Source organism: Pseudopodoces humilis, chromosome 1, assembly GCF_049639895.1.
Source record: "Pseudopodoces humilis isolate 2021_Gansu_Grassland_sample_001 chromosome 1, ASM4963989v1, whole genome shotgun sequence".
Classification (NCBI taxonomy): Eukaryota; Metazoa; Chordata; class Aves; order Passeriformes; family Paridae; genus Pseudopodoces; species Pseudopodoces humilis.
In genome coordinates, this window is record NC_142200.1 from 18,231,478 (window position 1) to 18,252,700 (window position 21,223).

The window sequence follows — 21,223 nt, forward strand, 5'->3', positions numbered from 1 at the left end:
ATTGCTTTATTATAGGCTGTGCAACCAGCACCCAGACCCTACTCTCCTGAAAATTACTGTGAGATTGTCACACATCCTGTACTATGGAGCATCACATTCTACCTACCATCTTCTCTCCCACACACTGAATTGAGAGTTTCCAAGGGCCAGTGTATCCAGTGGTCTGAGAGCTACGTGATATGGTCTTAGACATACAGAATACCTTGCTTACAGTGAAGCCATGCAAACTCACAATATTTTTCTATGTAATTAACTTTGTCATAGTATCAATTATGTTCTGTGTTAGCTGTAAGTAATTTATAAATCAACAAAGCTGTTTTATCCATGGACTTTAATTTAGGCAATTGCATTTACATTTCTGATTCCAGCCCTACACTTTACTGTTTTCTGAGTTGTTTATAAGTCATCCCCAATATCCCTGGGCACTTAATGTTCCTGAGATTGCTGCGCTATATGCAACCACAACATGCATACATTTATGTAGTCAAATTTGGAAGCGAAAGGGCATTTTAACTTCTCAAAGAGATGGCAGAGCAGGCTGAAAGTTACAATGCTCTTACGGTATCACAGATCTTTGTGTTCTAGTTATACCATCTCAACAAATAATCATCAGCACAGAAGGCAACCACAGGTCAGGTTCAAATAATATGCTGTGGACATACTTGTCATAAGATGTGGAAGCAAATCTGAATATTCTTCTGCCTTGCCCCGTAAATCATACAGCTTGAAACAACTTTAAGACTTCTTTTGAAATATAAAACTAATTTATACATCATTATTATCTCTATTCCATGAGACATAAATGGGATAAGACATTCTGATCTCATCACTGAAAATTCAGAGAGGTATAAGGGCATTTTGTGAAACGGGAATTGATAACAAACCACCAGTGACTGAGATCCAGTCAGCAACATCTGAGCCCAGGCAGATACAACAGCCTTGAAGCTGCAGTGCCCCGAGGCAAGTGGGGACCTTTTGGTCTGGCCTTCCTCCTGCAGCTGGGCATCCTGCACTGTCTCCTGACAGCCTGTGCCTTGTTTCATGGGGCTGCTTGGCAGCTGGAACGCCAGCCCTGGGGCCAGAGGTGCCTTGGTGGGAGCGTTAAGGCATGCTGCAGAGTGTAAAGATCACACTCTGTGAGCTGCCAACAGATCACAGGGCTGAGGAGGTGATTCAGTCCAGGGCAGCAGAATCACAAATCTCGTAAGAAATCACCCAAACTCTCCTCATGCTCCTTTCCAAATGGAAAATGGATCCTTGAGCCACAGGATTTACCCTTGTACTGTGGTTGAAGTGCCCTTTGAGCAAAGTCTCTATGAGGAGGCTGAAACATCTAGAATTTCTCCTTGCCAGGAACATAAACTGATTCTCATAGTGTTCTGCAGGATATAATTATATCAGGTAGATCTCTGTGGAGACACCTAACTTGTCAAAGGCAAGTTAGAGATGAGGTAAAATGAGAAATCTTCCCTCATCATTGCCAAAGCAGAATTGATTTTTTGCCTTCCAAGTTATGCATAACTCAAGTATTTTGAATAATAAGTATCCTTTTAACATTTTAGTGAAATGTGCAGAAAACATATAGACAATATAAAATGATACATATGTATTGGTTGGCTTTTTTGAATATTTGATCTATGCACGACATCCTCCACTGAAAACATGTTAAATTAAGCTTTGATTTCTTGAGGGAGTTTTACCAGGTATTGGCCACACAGGTTCTAAAAATTCTAGTCTTGTTCTTTTGGCACTTCTTATTCATAAACCAGGTTGGCCTGTACTAGATGGCAAATAAAGATCTTCAAAGATACAGGAATATTTTATACCTAAGACATAATTATTCTCCTACCCTTCTGTCAGGAGACCCTCCTGCTCTAAGCATTGAGCTCTGATTAACTACAGCCAGCTTTCTCTTTTCACCCAGGGTCTTTAACAGGGCCAAGCAGGTACTGGCATTTCCACCTGAGCTCCCAGAATGGCCTGGAGGGCTGAGTGTGGACACCAGCCCACGCTCAGTTCATTCAGACACTGCAGCTGCACAGCAGAGACAGATCCAGAGCCCTGGCAAGGGCCCACCAGTCACAAATTGAAAATGGGAAGTCTGTTAATGACACTTACTGAGAAAATGTTATCTTGGGCATACACGTTTTCATTTCTTGTCATCCTAAGAAGTAAGCAATGCCCCTTGATAAGCTGACTAATAACAGGTTGTACTGAGAATCTATATACAAAGGAGAAACATACTTCAGAACAGATAGGTTGTGAAATACTGCTTACTTATTTAAAAACAAATGGAAACCCACACAACTATTTTGTTTGTCCATTTTGTGGAAGTAGGAGGAACATTTTCAACAACTTTTTCCTTTGTGTTCACAGGAGTATAAAGGTTGTAAAGACATTTCTTTGTGTTGTCACCCTCCAGGCACAGCCCACAATGATGATGATACACCCCCTTGGCTGCTGAAGGGACTGTGCACCAGGGGAAGCCGTGCTGCGCCAAGCAGCAGGAGCCACAGGAGCTGCAGGAGTCGGAACCAGGACATGAGCATCCCCAAGAGAGACTGAAGTGGCTCAGGCAGGCACAGACCTGTGCTTACATTGCATGTACAACGATCAAAGCACATCAGTGGCTGCCAGAAGCCACTGAAGATACAGCTAGCAGATTTCCACTAATTTAAAATACCTGTCTTCAATAAAAATGCCATGATTCATTTGGATTTTTCCCATTTACTGCAAATAGGGTACTTCTAGACTACAGGAAATGTTGTCACCACCAGATCTCCTGCTGGGAGGTCATGTCTGTGCACAGTGCCAGGGCTGTGGTCTGCTGGACATGGCACAGGTGTCCCTCTTGCCTGAACTGCAAGCAGGCAGGGTGGACATTCCACTTACAGCTGTCACAGGAAAAAATAAATATGTCCTACAGTACTTAAATAATTCAGAGTTATATAAATATGTAAGATTCTTTAATAGGTGTATATTTTTAAAAATATACTTTTAAAAAATATTTAAGCACACCTAAAGACATTTTTCAGACTTTCCTGAAAAGTCTTCAGACTTTACCCTGTTTCTATACCACACAGTAATAGTTTAACATTAGGAAAGGACATTACCTAATAAAGGAAGGTACTCTCATATTTTATAAAGTTAATTTTGTTATCTACAGACTGAAGGCTTCAGTCCTCATTTTTAAATTTGTGTGTTTAATAAACCCAACTTGACATAATGTACTCTGTTATCAAGTTTGTCAGCATGTTTTTGCAGAAGCTGAACTTTCTTCTGACAAATGTTTCCAGTCAATTAAATTAAAACAGAGAGCAGCACAATGAAGCGTGCTACTTCCAAGTCTTTAAAAAGCCAGTTGTGTATTCCTGAGTCTCTCCCAGCTTCCTGACAGGGGTACTGGTTCCATGGCATCCTTAAGTCCCTGCCAGATGCTGAGGCCACCAGCAAGGTGGTTCAGCTGTCTCCATCCTGGGAAGGAGGTGATCATTAATGCAGCCCATGTCTTACAGAGAGATCCCACACAACCTTTTTTGACATGTGCAACGTAAATCTCCAGCTGTCGATTTTAACGTCAGCAGTAAAAAGAAAGATCTGACTTGCAGGAGGTTAAGGTACCTGGGATCTTCTCAGCATCCTACGTGAAGAACTGTGTATCTTGAACCAGCTGTGGAGGCAGGTCACAGCTTGCCAAAGACCACTCAGCTCAGCAGAAACATGCACATGCTGAAGTTCAAGAGCAGAGAGCTTGCATCTTTCTGCAACTCTGATGATAACTCTGTGGAGTTATCTATCAACCCACTACACCATTAAAATACTTAAATATTAAAACACTGATTATGTTGCAGAGCATTTAGAAGCCTTGTAAAAAATTTCATTAATAAACATGAAGTGGTTGATGCCTGAGAGGCAAGAAAGTGTCCAGGATGATACAAGCCTGTTCAGATCCTTGCCTTAAGGCAACGATCTTGGAAAGAAAAACATTTCAGTGCAACAGCAAAGAAAAATGATCCCTCTTAGCTTTTCCCTTACTTTTTTTCAGGACACATCTTGCCTCTGTGTTCCTGTGCTTCAATGAACAACCTTGGGTCAGCAGTGTTTGAGCTGCTGTCTCCTCAGTAACAGCACTCTCTGTCAGGAGTGTGGGCAGGATTTTCGGAAGCACCGTGCCTGGGCCTGCACGCTGCAATAAGCACAAGTGTTTTATTCTTTCCTTCCCAGAGATTTGCAGAGGAGTTGCTTGACATTCAGGAACAGCTACCGCCATGGTCCTGGTGGATGCAGCAGGAAGGAGCAAGCTCCTAGCGAGAAGTTGAGAGGTGACACCCAGCAAGGCAGTTCTCACAACCCCTGCAGAGCCATTGCAACAGGTTAAAATGAGACCAAGCTTTAGCCATAGACTGGGGATCTTCTTAACCTTTCAGCTGCTGATGAAGACAGGAGACATTGGGATGATGTAAAGAAGAAGAGGAAGGAAGGCGAAGACAAGGAGCACTCCCAGGCAGCCACCTCTGCTTCTGGAGAGGCAGCAGCAGCTGCTGCCCAGGCTGCAGCTCGTGTGCGCTGGGAAGGGCCTCACCACCACTCATGCCTTTTCCCTTTGCAGGTGGCACTCACAGGCAGCACATACTGAGATTCAAGAAGACAGTCTAAAGCAAAAATTCAGTTTCATGCTGAAGTGAAGACATGTCCTCTCCAGCAGTCGTGGATGACCTTTCCCTTGAACCACCATTTAGATTTATGCTTGTGACAAGCAACGATCTTTTCCTATTCTTTTTCTGCTCACAATGATACAAAATAGAGTTGGACAAGCATAGAAACAAGAGATTGCATAACACAACTGCCCTGCAGTGCTTTTTATTTTAATTTTCAAATCAATAAGTTCAGAGAGCAGAATAAGCACAGCAGCTACACCCACTGCCAGACACTGTCAATCTATAGGTACAGTAAATGACATTAATGAAAGGAGAATCCAATCAAAAAGCACTATACTGAGGTTTGTTAAAGCACAGTGAAGCTTTTTTGCTCCCTAGTCCAGAACAAAGAGCACCTCAAGGCTGGTGCCTGGCTGACATTGCCAGGTTAAGATCCCCATGATCAAACATAAGCCTCAACAGATAGATGAACAGAAAAATATAGGAGAAGTTAGTGTCTGACAGGGTGAAACGAAGAACCCAAGGAGAGATTTAAACAGTTTCAAAGGATCAAAACCAGAGCCCAGAAGACAAATGAGCATGTTAAATGAGGCAAGTGAGTTTGGAAACATTTGTGTATTTAGCTCCCTAACTAGAGCTGAGCTCTAAGGCAGAAGTGTTAAACAACCACCTGATCAGAATTTGTAAGGAAACAGCATACAAGCTAAAACATGGAAGCTGCATTTAGATGCATGCAGTAAAACTGTCAAGATTTCAGAAGTCCTGTTAGATAAATCAGATGCTTTTTGTCTAAATGCTAAATGAGAATCAGTAAATTACATTTCCTTTTCAGGAAGTATTGGCAGTATTTCAAGATGTATTTAACTAATCTCACAGTGTGTGATTTTTTTCTTGGTTAATCTTCTATGAAAAAGAGCTATTAGGAAATCAAAATATTATGGCTATGCCCTGCTAATTGCTCTTAGGCACAGAAAGTTAAAACCTCCTTCACCTCACATGAGAAAAACGTGAGAAATAGGAAGAATTTAGGAATATAAAACAACAGAAAATAAAAATCAGAGATTGGAATCTATTCCCTTCATGTTGTTCAATAGCCCTCTGTAGGTAGGTAGGTAGGTAGGTAGGTAGGTGGATAGATAGATAGATAGATAGATAGATAGATAGATAGATAGATAGATAGATAGATAGATAGACAGATAGGCTGACTTAGTTCAGATGCCAGTAAATTTGGGGGTAATTCTTTAGCAGATTAGTGACTGAAGACAACTATTAAAACCTGTGTAAATCTTTACACAAAACTCAAAGGAATAGAAAAGGGAAAAGGCAGTAGAATTGCTCACTGTCCTGCCCCTCCAGACTGGATGGAGGCACTGTTTGGTACCTGCCTCACTGACCATATCCTGCTCCTTGCTGCTGTATGGATGGATGGCTCTGCTCCAGCTGCACGCACCAGGCACAGTCCTCTCCTTGAAACCCTGGGAGCACAAATACTCAAGCCACCTGTTTCAGCAGAGACCTCCAGTGTTTAATGAAGTCAAGACTTCCACTTTAAGAATAGTTTAGGCACAAAACCCCCAACTTTCCAACAAAGTCAAAATCCAGAAATAGTCAAGCTTTGGATTGGGAAACACTTATGCTTCCAAAATTTTGTCTAAAATACTAATTCCCTCTAGAAAATGCATGTTTTTGGTAAACTAACTCCAGAATTAACAGCCTCAGTTTGGCTGTAAGATTAATGCCAGATTTGTATTTTTATAGAAATATTTTAAAGCAACCACAAAGATTCACCTGGAGATACCTAAAATCAGACAGAAATGCAGTCCAATGTCTTTCTTAGTAGTGATCATTACAATGACCTCCTGCTGATCCAGTCCTACAGCTTCTCCAAGATAATTGGGTGCCCAGAAGATATATATTTAGAACATTGTTGTATTCATAATTTATGTGAAGAAAATACAGAATCCCTTGACCTTCCATTACTTTGATTCTGCAGTATATACTGCAGGGCAAAAAAAGGTTTGGAATTCAGTAAATTACATTAAAGTACATATGTTCTGAGAATATAAAGTTTTTAATGTTAATATGTTGGAAATGAGTCATTTCCTTCTATAAAATGACATGTAACAAACAAGTGGAGAAAGGGTAGACACAGTATGTTATGTATGAGTACTGACATCGTCATCTGTGCTGCAGCTACTGCATTTCATCTTTACAGAATGCTGAGAAATCAAGAAGTTATATAACTTGGTGAAAAGCTGATAGGGCCAGTGACATTTTAAATCTCACTCTGTGAAAATCAATTGCAAGATGTGAAAAGGAAAAAAACCTCTTCAGGAACCAAAATCTCCATCCCATAATATATCCATATAAATGTACACTTAAAAATAAAAAAGAGCAATGAAACTTTGAAGAAAAAGGAAGTGTGGGAGGAAAGTGGAAGGACAGGCAGAACAGAGAAGGAACAGAATAATCACAGATCTTTTCAAGATACTATTATTAGGAAACAAAAAGATAATTTATTTTGACGGCACCCTTTTGATTCTGCTTATGTTAAATAGTAAATAGGTAACATCATACCAATTTACAACATGGAGCTTAATTTGAATTAGCCAAACAATCCTTGCATACATAAAAAAAAAACATATGCTTTTTGAACCTGGAAACACATCACAGTTCTACTTGGATCAGTCTTGACTTTTCTAAGGGAAAATGGCCCCAACAAAAGGATTTAAAGGTATCTGTGATTGGAAGCAGATTAGGAAAACTCAACAGACCTAATTTATTTTCCAGCTGTCTCAGCAAGAAAAAACAAAAGAGACAATGATACTGACTCAGGATCCATAAAAGTATCTCTGCAATCCACAAAAATTGATTTTTTAATGTTCACAATTATCACTCTCACTTTTTATCCATTCAAACATGGGTCACCACGAAATAAAAAGATCTGGTAATTCTCATCTGATTCATATACAAGCAAAGTGAGCTTTCAGAAGAAGCTTCTTTTGCTTTCTTTTCTGTAAAAGGGGTGTAATGGATGAAAAGGAGACCATTCAAAATACGCCCAAAGCACGTGAAAAGAGAATTCACTGAATGAGTGACGAATTAGAATCGTGTTCCTGCTCATCCAGAAAGCAGCTGCTGAAGATGTCCACCAGACCAAGAACTGCACTTTTTTAGGCACAGAACTACATCTGGGTCTAGTCCTGGGAGCAAAGGTGAGAGCTGCACAAGCACATGGAGAGAAAAGGCACGGCGGCCCATGCTCAGCAAAGGAAAACCTTGCACTGAGAAGAATGCCAAGAGTTAAAACTCTTGCTTGATCATCAGCATCAGCAAACTACAAGCATTTTGATGAGCTGATCTGTTATAAAATCAAGGCTGACTCTTGAGCACAGCAAGCTGCCAAAACACAAACCTGCCCTACCTGTACAATGTTTCCTACAGGAAACAAAGAGCAGTTTATTTTACCAATAAGCTTTGTGTGATAAGGACAGCTGCCACCCAAACCTGGCATCTGCTAAACTTGCTTTCACAAGAACACTTTTTCCTTCCAGAATTATATTTAGTATCTTTTAGAAACATAAACATAAGGAAACGTTCACTGCATTTTGTTCAGCCGTTTCAGGTTCTCCCCCACCTCAAACAGCAGCAGCAGAATTTTAATGACTGGAAAAATGCAGCAGGGCTGTAAGAGAATATTGTACTGCAGCAAATCACTGCTTCTGTAGGTTTACCATCGCTGTAACTCTGATCTCCTAAATCTGCTACAGCACCGGTACATATTTCTGTAAAATGCAGCTCCTAGCAGGGATTAATTAGGGAAAAGAAAAGGGCTTGAGAACTTCTTAACCAAGTTCCATAGTTACAATACCTAGGAAAAAGCCTAACCAAAAGCCCAAAAGCAGAATTCTCGAATAGTTTGAATTCTCAAATGCCATCTGATATGATTTCTTTCTTTACTTCTTTCTTTTTACCCCAAATGCCTTTGCATTTTAAAGTACCCATAAGATCACTGTACCTTTCTGCCAAACTGCCTTCCATGAAGCAGTTAAATGTATAATTGAGATCTTCAAGTCATTACAAAGCAAATTCAGTCTCTTTTGGAATGATTGCAGGGAATGAGATGACACAAATCAATTTTATGCCAAGACACACTTTTGAATGCATACATTCAATATGTATCACACAACCCCTCCTAAGCCTGAGGGGCTGCTTCTTCTGCAAAAAACACTTCCAAGGTTTTCAGGGAAGGCTTTTTCAAAGCTTTAAGATGAAATTCTCAACTGTACTATGAATGAGCTCATCAGTCAAATATTAAGATTTTAAGCTTTTTATTGGTGGTAGGTATTTGAGGCTAGATTTGTAGACAGCCATGCTGGCCCAAAGAACATTTGCCTTTCTCCTCTCATTTTGTTCACTAATCATTAGAAGAGTTAGATTGAATGTTCTTTGGACTCATTCCCCCATTTGCATCGTAAGGCTTCTGAAAAGAGACTGTCAGGGAGCACTTAATCCCTACCCTCTTACAGTTGACATCCTTGTTTATTCATCAGTGCTTCAGTTCACCACTCACACAGATTATTTAGTCACTCATCACTACTCAGAAAGTCATTGATAAAACTGTATTTCACTCAGGGTGACAAAGCTAAAATTTCAAGTTGATGCTTCCAGGTTTTGTCTGAAACTCCAAAATTGCAAAAACAATATTCCTGCGTTTTACTGCCTTTTTCACTTCATCCTGATACTAAATGTCTAAAAAGTTTCCACACAAAGACAATATTAATTCACTATAGATTTTTACATCTCCGTACCTTCACACCCATACAGATGGCCCATGATTCAGGATGTGTAGGCTCAGCAGGCAGTAAGTGCTGTCTTTCATCTGGATAACCCAGTAAAACCACAGCGAGTCTGCTGCTTCCCATGCTTTGCTCTCTTCTGATTCCTCCTAATGCTTCCATCAAGCAAAAAACACTACTCTGAAGATCCCACCCATCCTAACCTCCTAGTTTTTTTCTAATAATTCTCCATTCATATCGCTCCACTACCTCCATGACTTCAGGATTAAAGGAACGCATAAGAAAAATGCAGATAAGAAAATTCATAGAAGTGAGCTAAGCCACTTCAATAATTATTTTCACATGGAGTCCTCTCTGCAGGAGGTTTTTTAATTTTTCCTTTTTTTTTTAGGAAGAAAAAATGTGTGCAGAAATAATATAAGCAATCAGATTTTGGGAAACTTCCAAGACCAGAAATGTCAGGAAACTACTGCAGATGCAATAACCTGCGCATTTCAATCAGGAATAAAAATAATAGCTCAAAATCTATTTAAACTAATTGTTCACAACACTGATAAGAAATCACTTCCTTTTTGTTTCTTAGGCCTTTATTTGAGCAGCAGTTTGAAATGCTCACCCCCTGACAGAGGCCTTCACTTGGCAGGGCTCAATCACACAAAAAGTGTGGCCAAAAGACACGGGTCATCCCTGCCTTGTCGTTTCAAGTCCTCTCCCTCTTGCTCTAGCAAGCTGCTTTCCCACGCTGAAGGCCCATTCTGAGTGTTCCATGCCTTCTGCAGCCTCTTTTCATCTCCTCTCCTGGAAGCACCTTTGTCAGGATGCTGCCAGCAGTCTTTCTTGCTTCAGAAACAGTGGGCGCTTTCAGATACCATATACCAAAAAGAAAACCTGTTTTTAAATATTTCTAATCTCAGCAAAACAAGACCTGCATTAAGAAATGGCTGCAGCATTCAAAAATCATTTCTCCATGGAGTTCCTCTAATACCAGGAATGCTTGGCTAAAGTAACTCATTTTCCAAGTGGCTTTCTCAGCAACCCCTTGCCATGACACTGACGTCAGCCTTTCCCAGGTCAGGGCCTCTCTGTCATAACGAGAGTTTATCTCTTGCCACTCTAGAGTAGTTGGTGCTTTCACAACTGCTTCACTCAGGAGACTGCCCAATCAGTGCCATGAGTTAAAATGCAATTCACATCTGAAATTAATAAAAGAGAAGGTTGAACTTTTCCTTCCCCAGGTGCGAGTGTCTATTACCTTTATCCTTTGACTTGAGACTGCCAAAGAGGCCACGTTATCACTGATGAAGCCAACTCCCTTCATCAAAACTGTTAGGTTCACCAAGGAACCACATCAAGTATTTGGGTTTTTTGCCTCTAGATACTCTGTAGAGAAGGAAAGATTCTGCTTTTCCCTACCTCTCATCTCATTTCCTGTCCCTCCTACCAAATATACCAGGGACAGACTGAAACGAAAACCCTTGGAGGCAGATACCTTCCCTCATCACAAGCCATCTCACTTCTACTTCAGTGACTCATCCAGGGCAATCACATAAATAGGAATTCTCCAGGTTTTCTGCAAGTCACATTTTATTTCTCATGCTCTTCCTTTTCACCAGCAGTTGTTGAGTGTACTAGCTAGTTCTTAGAGCCATCCTGACACATGAGATGTGAGAATATAGCAAACCACAAAATTTTATCAGGAATAACAGGCTTGTGAAACTGTAGTTTTAAAGAAACTTTGCAGACGGTTTCTGCTTAATAAACCCCATGAATCACACTGTGCAGTTTTGGATAACAAAAGGGTTTTAATCCTGTTGGAAATTGGGGAAGTGCAATATGTCTCTCTTTCTGATTGTAGGAAGGATAGAAGCACCGAAGGTCATCTCTGAAAGGAGGAACACATCCCTAATTTCCCAGAAGAAAACCAGTTTAAGATATAAAAAACTTCTTGCATTGACATTAAATACAAATATGGCAGGGAAGCAAAGCAACACCAGGGCTGTTAGCAAGCATCTCTGAAGTTCAGAAAGCAGGTGGCTAAAAGTAACAATTGGAAACAGATAGACAATTTATTCCCATTTAGCTGTCATTTACAGGAAGAGTGAATATAAAAGTAAGAACTAACTTAGTTATTTTCCCCATAAGATGGTGTATCACTGACAACACATAAACCTGTTACATTTAACATCATGTAAGAGTGAACCATCCTTGTGAAAAGTGTCTTTTAAAACAAAGCTTCACTAAAAAAATAAAAAAAGGAATTTAGGTTTCTATTTGATTTCTGGATCCTGTAATAAAATTAATGTTCCAAAAGCCGTAACAGTAATATATACAGCAAAATCATAACAGCGATAATTTTAATTGCTTTGGCCTCTTAGGTGCATCTTGAAATAAAGGTTTCAGTTGGGAATATGCTGACTCCTAGTCTAAATTTTTGTTCTAGAAATGGAATCTAAGGGACGTATATTGGATTTCAGCACTTTTAGAAGGTTGAATGCAAATTTAGGAACTGATATCAGCAATGACCTTAGTTTTCACCATTTGCCTTTAAAGAAACAGCACTAATCATTAAGATCACCTTCAAAACAAACCAAATCACATTATGTAGCCCATGGTGTTAACATCTATGCTATTGAAAAAGATTACTAATGCAGTTTTGTTTTTCTGCAATGGTGTCTTTCTTCCTGTCTTTTCAAGGAGAATACTTGGACAGTTGACACAGGCCCTGTCCATTGTTCCTCCTCACTTCCACCTTGTAAACTGTCAGATCAAATTTCTTCATATTGAAATTTATGAAACAGAAGCATATCATTAGAAAGGCTCATTTCCTAAATTAAATGCTTAGCTAACATCCTTCTCTGTATTACATAAAGGACTGAAAAGGTACCCAAAAAAGAACTAGCTATTAAGAAAATTATAAGAAAGAAGAAAATATTAGACCACGCATACTGCAACATGTTTAGTTTGGTATTTTCTAAGAACCTCTATGTACAGTACTGCTTGCACATCCAACCCTACATTGCATGTATGCTCTCTAGCAGAAAGGTTCCACTGCAATTTCTATTGTTTCTTCCTAACACAAAAGGTACAGAGAGGTATGAGCACTAAGGTACATGCCCATAAATGAGAACATACAGTTGGTCAGAAATTAATGTCTAGAAATGTGGAGCAGAAGAATGTCCATTCTCTGTAAAATCTACTGATGAATGCAGATACACCAGAAAACTGAGATGGCAATGACATCTCTCCAGCAATTTAGGCAGTGCCTAAACTCAGCTTCCCACTTGGAGACTTACTGCATCGCTGGTCAGAATCCTCACAACTGAAAAGCTACAGGTTTACTTCTCCATGCTTGGCCCTAATCCTCCACATCTCCACCAAGTGTGTGGAACACCTTTCTTTGAAACAGGCAGAGAATCCATTGTGCTCCATTTCAGATCTCCCAGCTTCAAGAACTTGTGTGCAAGGAAACTAGATAGCATTTTAAAGGCTAAGAAGCACAAATAAGTGAAAAAGAGAAAAAAAACAACCCTGTGTACTGTGATATTCATGGCATGGATGCTACAGTTAATTTTGTCTTAGCAACAGTTTTAGCATCAACCTTTCAGGAAAATGAGTGTTCATGTGTACCTATACTGGTTTGGAAAGCAAAGCTTTATCAAGTGTATTGGCTCAGTTGGTATTTTCCAAATTCAGTAGATAAAAAGTGAAGTACTGTATTTCTTTCTCATTATTTTCATTGACATGTTTCCTGTGCATTCAGGAGGAATATTTAGATTCAGACCACTGAAAAAGTACAAGTTGTCTCCCTGTTCTGTTCTCTGCAGCACAAATCTCTCTCTTCAGCAGTTTTTTCTGCTTTGAAAGGCAATGCAATCAGATGTTAAGTGGTAGAATGGAATTACTATTTCAGGCCATGAATTGCACTATCCCCATTTAGAGGAACATCCTGTGTTCAAAAACACTGAACAGCCAGAAACACCTATTGAAATCAATGCTAGATAGTGCTCAGAACCAAAGCTAAGTATTTTTTTTTTTTTTGCTGTGAATGAAGAGTAATTTCAGCATCCAAAATGTTAATTCAGTATTAACTTCAAAACTCATGGATTTGAATTTGGTTTTGTTCACAGAGTAAACACCTTTGCCTCCATCTTCACCAGACAGTTGCTAACACCTCCACCTGTGAGTGGAAAATCAATAATGAACTGAAAATCAGTAACAAGCCAGTCAGAACACAGGAGGGCTGCTGCGCCAAACCTCCCTTCTCTTCACATCTATAACATCTTCCACTGCTGTTCATCTTCCATGACCATATTCACCATCAAATACAAGCAGAAAAAACTAAAGACAAAACAGAAGCTACGAGCCACACAAGGTGTAGGCAGCTAACTGGGACACAGAGCAGCTCTGGAAAGTGACACCCACACTTACAAAACCCACTGTCCTTTCTCTGACTGAAGCCTAATGGCTGATATGACCAATCTGGGGTTTTGCCATCAATCTATGGCATTAAATAAGTATCCATTGACATGGAAGGTGTGGTCTGTCTAATTAAGACAAATTGAACTGTGAGTCCAGGATGCAGAGATGGAGCCTGGCAGTGTGGTACATGGACACACAGGTCCTGAGCTTTCTTTGGAAGACCATATCCATCCTCACTCCCCATCAAGCCATACTTGAAACAAAGCTGGGTTGTGACAGGTCTTTTTCATAGTAAATCACTGGCACTGAGAAGCTCCCACCATCTCTGCACAGCCACTTTCACGTTTGTATTTCCTGCCACTGCTCTTTAACCTTCTCTCTTCTCATGTTCATAGCTTCATATCTGACCCATAGCTTCCCAAAACACCACCAGCTCCTTAGAGTGTCCTCTAAAGCTTGACATGCCACAGCTGGATGATATCATGGCATACACAGGCCTTAAGCCTGTCCATCAGTGGACACAGAGAGGAAGCACATACAGTGTAATTCAAGCTGATCCCTTCACCAGAGATGGATTTCATTCCCAGTGCTCACTGCTTCACCTCAACTCCCCACTTTGTCATTTGGTATCTGTGTACACCAGAGGAGCTGTTATCTGCAGCCCCACCTCCAGCTCTGCAGAACACCCATCTCAAAAAGAGCCACCAGCCAAAAGGAGAACATACATGACAGTATGGAGGAGAATTCAGGTACCATGAAATCTCTGGAGTTTCCACCACTGCTCCTAAGGAAAGGGAGGAGTGATACCCTGCTAACACTGCATCCTCAAAAGCTCTGGGAAGAAAGTAAATACCATGCAGCTCCTCTGGCCAGTAGATCCGGCCTTTCATTCCTTTGAATAGACAGGGATACCACAAAAGTATTCCTTCTACCTATGATGGTGGACATAGATCTGTTATTTATAAATAGTTTTTCTCTTTGCATGTCCAGTACATGTGCATCCTCCTTCAGGACAGGTATCCTAGATTAACAAAGCTTGACTGGCAGTGGTTAAGGTCTAAGTATACATTGTGACATACCTCTGCTGATACATTTTGTAAACCCTTAGGGAAAAGGAAAAATGTAAGAATGAAAAAAAAAATCACTATTTTTAATATCAACATTGTATTCCTTTTTTATAAATATGATGGTAAAATAATTAGTCCTAAGCAGCGATCTCCCATCTTAAATAAGCTCCTTAAGAAACCCTGTTGTTTGCAGCAACAAAGAAAGAAGCAAGGAAAACCCAGAAACTAACCTCCTTATGTGGCAAAAAGAAGAGCACAAGTGTGCTTGTGAACTAGCTAGGGACTCCTTTGGTGCAGGTAAAGGGTGACACCGTGAAGACCAGTGTCTCTTAGTTCAGGACACAATCTATTTTGACACAACCTACATTAGGGCCAAATTCTTGTACCAGTGTAAAAAGAAGCAGAACCATTTTCCTGATGCAACACTGCACTCATGAGGCTGGAACTAAGGCTTGCATTTCTCTAGGCACACAGCAGCAGGTGCCAGTAGAGCTTGTGGCACATTTTCCCTGCTCTCATGACCTGCTGTGATCAAGGCAGGACTCTACAGCCAGACAGAAATGTTCATTGCAACCTCACTACTCCCTTCTGCCAGGAGTATGAGACTGATACTTAACTGCAGGCAAATTCATGGACTTAAAGATTTTAAGCCCTATTAAAGCCCTGGTTAGCATCCCTTTATTTATTCACCATATTGCTTGGAGAGGAGAATGAGAATCAGGTTAATTTCTGGTACCTGGTAGAGCTATACCAGAGAAATAAATCTTGCCATAGGTAGGAATAAAAAATTATAATAAAAGTTTTGTCACTCTATCATTGAATCTTGCTAAAAGAACTTGTAACTCCAAATATAGGCTGTTCATAAATATGCCCTAGCAAAGCAAAGACAAGTAACAAAATATCTGCCTTTGCAAACTAAGGGATGCAATTAAAAAATCTGAATAACTGCTTTGTTTTTTTTTTATTTATTCACTACCTTGTATTATGTGGAGGGCAATATGACTGTTCTATGGCAACATCATGTATATTGCATCCCTAAATATTTGGAAAAACTTTAAAGATTTCAGAATTCTACATTTAAACCTAATATTTGCATAGTAAGGACACATCCTTCTGCAATGGGCAAACTTTGGTTTTCCTTTAGGCTGACTGGTCCACTCTGCCCTCCCTTGCACTCTACCAGGTCAGGCTGTTGATTACCTGATGAGTACTGTGAATTCTCAGAGCAGTTAATACTTAACACCAAGGGAACATTAGAATTCCATACTCCATTGCAAGCAGAAGCAGAAGCTACATGCACTTGCATGTAAGATTATGTGAAATTAATCCTTTCTATCTTATCTTTATTTTTCATAGGGTATTCCCCTAATTTGTCTCAATGCTTCTTCACTTTGAAGTTGCTCTTGATATTTTGCACAAGTTTTAAGTGATCACAAATACTGTACTGGTCCTCAACAGAATAATACATTTTGGCACCCATACATTATCACTTTCTTTTGTCTCTATTTTATTTCTCCTACATATGATATGTCTTATTTCTTCATAACTTTTGTCTTTGTTCTTCTCATTCTGTTGTCTCATTTATTTTATTGCATTATTTTTCTTTCCATTTTCCTTTCTCAGTAGACTGCCACAAAAAGTTTGCAAGTACTTTAGTTTAACAATGTCCTAACACTATTTTAGGGATGCTTTAGAAAAAAAATCTCAACTGATGAAATTTTTTGTGAACCTCTGTTCTCTCTGAAGGAACATTTTTATGCCCTGTCATCATACTGTTGCATAATCAGCAGTCAGAGAGCATCATGTGGACATGGATGAAGTCTGCCTGCACTGGCTGCACAGAGGGCTCAGACTGACATTACAGGACTTGTCACATGTCTCTTCTATGTATGACATTTTTCTATGACAATCTAGAAGAATCTTGTGGAAATGCATGTTCCCAGAGAAATGGGGTATCAATAAGGTCAGAAATGAACAGTTATAAAAAAATATTGGAGAAGGCCCAGATAAAAGAAAGGGCTAAAATTTGTAATATATGTAGACAAAGGTGTTTTTCTTCTCATTCTGTTGCATTGCTATGGCAAAGCCCTTCTCTTTATGGCATGTTTTGACAGCTTGACTCCCAATTTTCCCCATTCCAAATGAACCAGTAACACAAAGTAGAACTGGACCTGGCAGCCTGTTAGCGTGGCACCCAAGCAGAAACTTAAAATGCTAGAGGTATTCATGAGTGGAGGGAGAAGTGGCTCTTCACAGAAACATCTCTGTTGGAAAAGATTTGAGAAAACATAACAGAAGAGCAAGGAATGTCTTTGTCTACAGCTTAATTGGCTTAATTACACTACTGCAGGGCTGCTTTATTCTGCCACATCTACACATCTTTTAAATACCTCCAGGGATGGTGGCACCATTTCTTCCCTGGGCAGCCTCTACCAATGTTTGACAGCTTTTTCAATAAAATTTTTTTTCCCTACATCCAATCTAAAACTCCCCTGGTAAAGCTTGAGGCTCATCTTACCACTTGGGAGAAGAGACAAACACCCATCTGGCCACAGCCTCATCTCAGAGAGTTGTAGAGATCAGTAAGGTCCCCCCCAGCCTCCGTTCCCTCAGCCTAAACAACCCCAGCTCCCTCAGCTGCTCCTCCTCAGACTTGTGTTCCAGACCCTTTCTCCAGCTGCCTTGCCCTTCCCTGGATGGGCTCTAGCACTTCCATGTCTTTTTTTAAGCGAGTGAACCAATGCTGAGCACAGCACCTGAGGTGTGGCCTCAGCAGTGCCCAGCCCATGGGGACAATCCCTGCCCTGCTCCTGCTGGCCACACCATTGCTGATCCACCTGGGCACTGCTGGCTCATGTCCAACACCCACTGCCCAGCCCTCCCAAATGAGTTAGTGAAAAATACTCTATTCACTGACAGTTTGCCACTGGAGTGACAGAAAATTTTTGGAAAACCCTACATGTCTTATTTTTTAGAAGATAACAACAAATGCTTGCCATTTTCTTAAACAATAAAAAGTGTGAGATTAGCTTTTGCTATATTTTTTGCATTATTTTCATCAGTTCTAATGAAAACACAACAAATACTGCAGCAAAGGGATTAGTCTAGCAGAAAACATCTTATTTCAGCAAAAGCCACAGTAATTTTGACTTCAGTGAAAACTGTCCTGTAGCTCCTTTCCCTCTCTTAAGGAACTCTGAGCATTTTAAAGGCTATAAATACTGTATATATATACATATACCTTCCTCCATCTAATATGAAGCAAGTGGACTGCATTAAAATACAATCTATTTTCTATTTCCAAACAGGCACACAGAGGAAGACTCCATTACAGCAATTCATAATAAAGGCAACACACAATGGGGCATATTCTGATAACTGAACAAAGCTCTTCATCTTCTGTCTAATTTTTAAAGATAATGGATAGAAAAAAATGGGAATCTTAATTTTATCAGTTTCTACTAACTCTCTAGCATTCATATATTGAGAGTTAAATTCAAACACTACTCTCAATAAAAATGTCCAAGAAATAGACCCATTGTGGTATTTTTGCATTTCAAGATTTAGTTGATTTTGCACCAACAGCATTTCCCATTCTCTACAACACATCTGGGTTCTTCCAGAAGCTATCATAGCAGCTTAACAGTAACTTGAAACATATGGCTACTGTGAGACAAAAAAAAAGTGTAATATCTTACTTTCCTTTTTATTTCATTCCTGGGAATCCAGCAAATGGCAATATTCCATACTAGAGCACAATTTATTCTGAAAAACTCTTTCCTGCTTTCTGTAATTCTTAATTTTTTTTAGGTCTGGATCCTATGGCCTGACAAGTATTCACTGGGATGAGCAAGAGAGGCTGAAGGAACCCTAAATTTAATGCATTTTACAAGGAGAAATTCATCATTGCGTAATAACATCCCTCCTTCAAAATCCTTTTAGGTTTCTTGTCACAATTTACATATCATTAGACAAGTCTAACTGTGAGCAAGGATCAAATTTGCCCCAAACTTTAAATAAATTCTGTGCAAATGAAAAATGGCTACCTGCACAGACACTGTTTGCAATTAAAGGTGACAAATTATCTCTGCAGACAGAATTAGCTTGAGGTCAAAATCTTATCACTGTAGGAAATAATAATCATAATTTTGCTTTTCAGCAGAAAAAAAAATGACTCATGTCTATGCCTATTTCTTGTCAAGATAGAAATTATGTTTAAAAAAAAATAAAAATCACACAATGCCAGAAAAAATCTTCCAATTCTGTGACAATCAAATTAGGCATTTCCCTTTTCAGCCAGAGCCACTTTTTCCATTTTTTAAGCGCAAAAGAGAGCAAATTGATTTCAAATGAAGCATCACTGGAAACACAGAATTTTGGGTGTCTCTTTTACCCTGAATGTCTGAAATACAAACTATGGTGGGACACATGCTGGTATGTTGATCAGTAAATTATTTTGATTATGCTTAACATACTTGGAAACATTAAAAAGTATTTATCAAGGAAATGCATCTTAATTACCGATGTTACAGAGTTTCTAGAAGGCATAAGGAAGATCAGTGTGTAAAAATCGAATTATGATTGACTTTTTGTAATGGCAGACAGTAACAAATATAGGGAAAACAAGTGTGAAGAACTAAAAAGGTATAGACTGCTGTGGTGGTTGATCCCACCTGGCAGCCAAGCAACCACCTAGCTGCTCACTCTCTCCATCCCCAATGGGACATGAGAGAAAATAGGAATAAGAAGAATGAGAAAACCTATGGGTAGAAATAAAGACAGGAAAATCACAAACCAAGTACTATTGCAGGCAAAACATCCTCATTGAAGGGACATATAATTTACCATCATTAAGTATAAATAATTAATGATTCACATATTGGGAAAGAAACAAAAAGGAAAAAAACTCCTTCTCTCTCTTCTCTGCCACAATCTTATTCCAGACCACTTTCCTTGTCCTTTCCCACTCTTCACTCATGTTACCACTGTGGGCTGTACTCAGCCCCCTGGGTGATGGCCAGAGGATGAAGGGTCAGACCACAGCAGGTTTTTCCCAGTCACTCTCTTTTCCCCCCTCTTCTCTTCCACTGCTCCTTCTTTCTCATTCTGCTTCTGCTCCAGCACGGGTCTTCCACAGGCCATGGTCCCTTTGGGACATCACCTGCTCCAGCATGGGCTCATCGATGTGCCACAGCTCCTCTGCTGTGAGCACCTCCTTCTGCTCTGGCCATGGCTGCTGTGTTTTCCTTCTCTCCATAAGGATGCCCCTTGTGCAGGCAGATTCCACAGAGCTGCTCCTGATGGGTCTGGCTGAGGCTGGGGTGGCTCCCGTGCAGGGCTGGCTGGGATCTGCTGTGCTGAGCACCGGGCAGCCCCAGCCTCTTCTCACAGAGCCCATCCCAAAGCCCTCCTCTGGCAAAATCTTGTCAGGAGCACCAAATACAACTGCTGCGTGCAAGAAAGTAACACACCAAAGATTTAAAGTATTTGGAAAAAGGCTTTTGTAAATAGAAGGCATGGAGGGTGGTCTTAAAATGTGTGCTGCATTCTAAACAATGTAAAATATTTACCTTAGCAAAAAGAGTGAAATGGAAAGATCTTACTATAAATAATAAAAGTACTTAAATTAGAAAATTAAATAGATCTTCAATATTATATTAATCTGCAACCAATTGCTTATGTCTGGAGTAGTGAATTTCTCTGAAAGGATCGATGAATCTGGAATTGCTTACTGTATTGATATCTAACATGAGAAGGATCAAATATTTTTTCTGAAAATAAGGTTTTTCTAAGTTTTTAAACTTCTTAGATTTATATTGATGAAATTTGTTACTTTTTTTTATTCTGTCATGAAAATATTCCTATAAAGTGCTATTTCTTAGCTTTATATTTATACTTTGTTTAATAGATATTAATAGCAGAAAAGAACTCAAGACAAAGGTAGTTGATCACTTTGGCCATCTGTTTCTCAAGAACTTTTTAGGAAAATTGTAAAGTTTGAAAAACTGCTTGCAAAACAAACAGTTTTTTCTGTCAGGTCTTCTTTTCCCCCACCCCTATTCCAATTTCATCTTCCAGCTTGTAGCTTCAGCTAGAAGAGGAGGGAAAAGCCTCACAAAGCTGCAGGTACCTAAGTACCTCTAGGCTCCCTGGGGTACTACTTTCAGAAGTTTATCTCACTGGCTTCTTGTGGAGTTCAAAGCCAATCTGAGCTCCGGCTGCACACATTTATATACACAAATTGGTGGTGTATTGGAGAAGATTGAGGGATTTTCAAATT

General features: G+C 39.7%; 1 protein-coding gene across 4 annotated transcripts in view; it reads right to left on the reverse strand.

The window, feature by feature from the left end:
• The window catches only part of OXR1 (oxidation resistance 1), a 257,957-nt gene that overhangs the window by 137,817 nt on the left and 98,917 nt on the right, over positions 1-21,223 (reverse strand). The window lies entirely within an intron of this gene.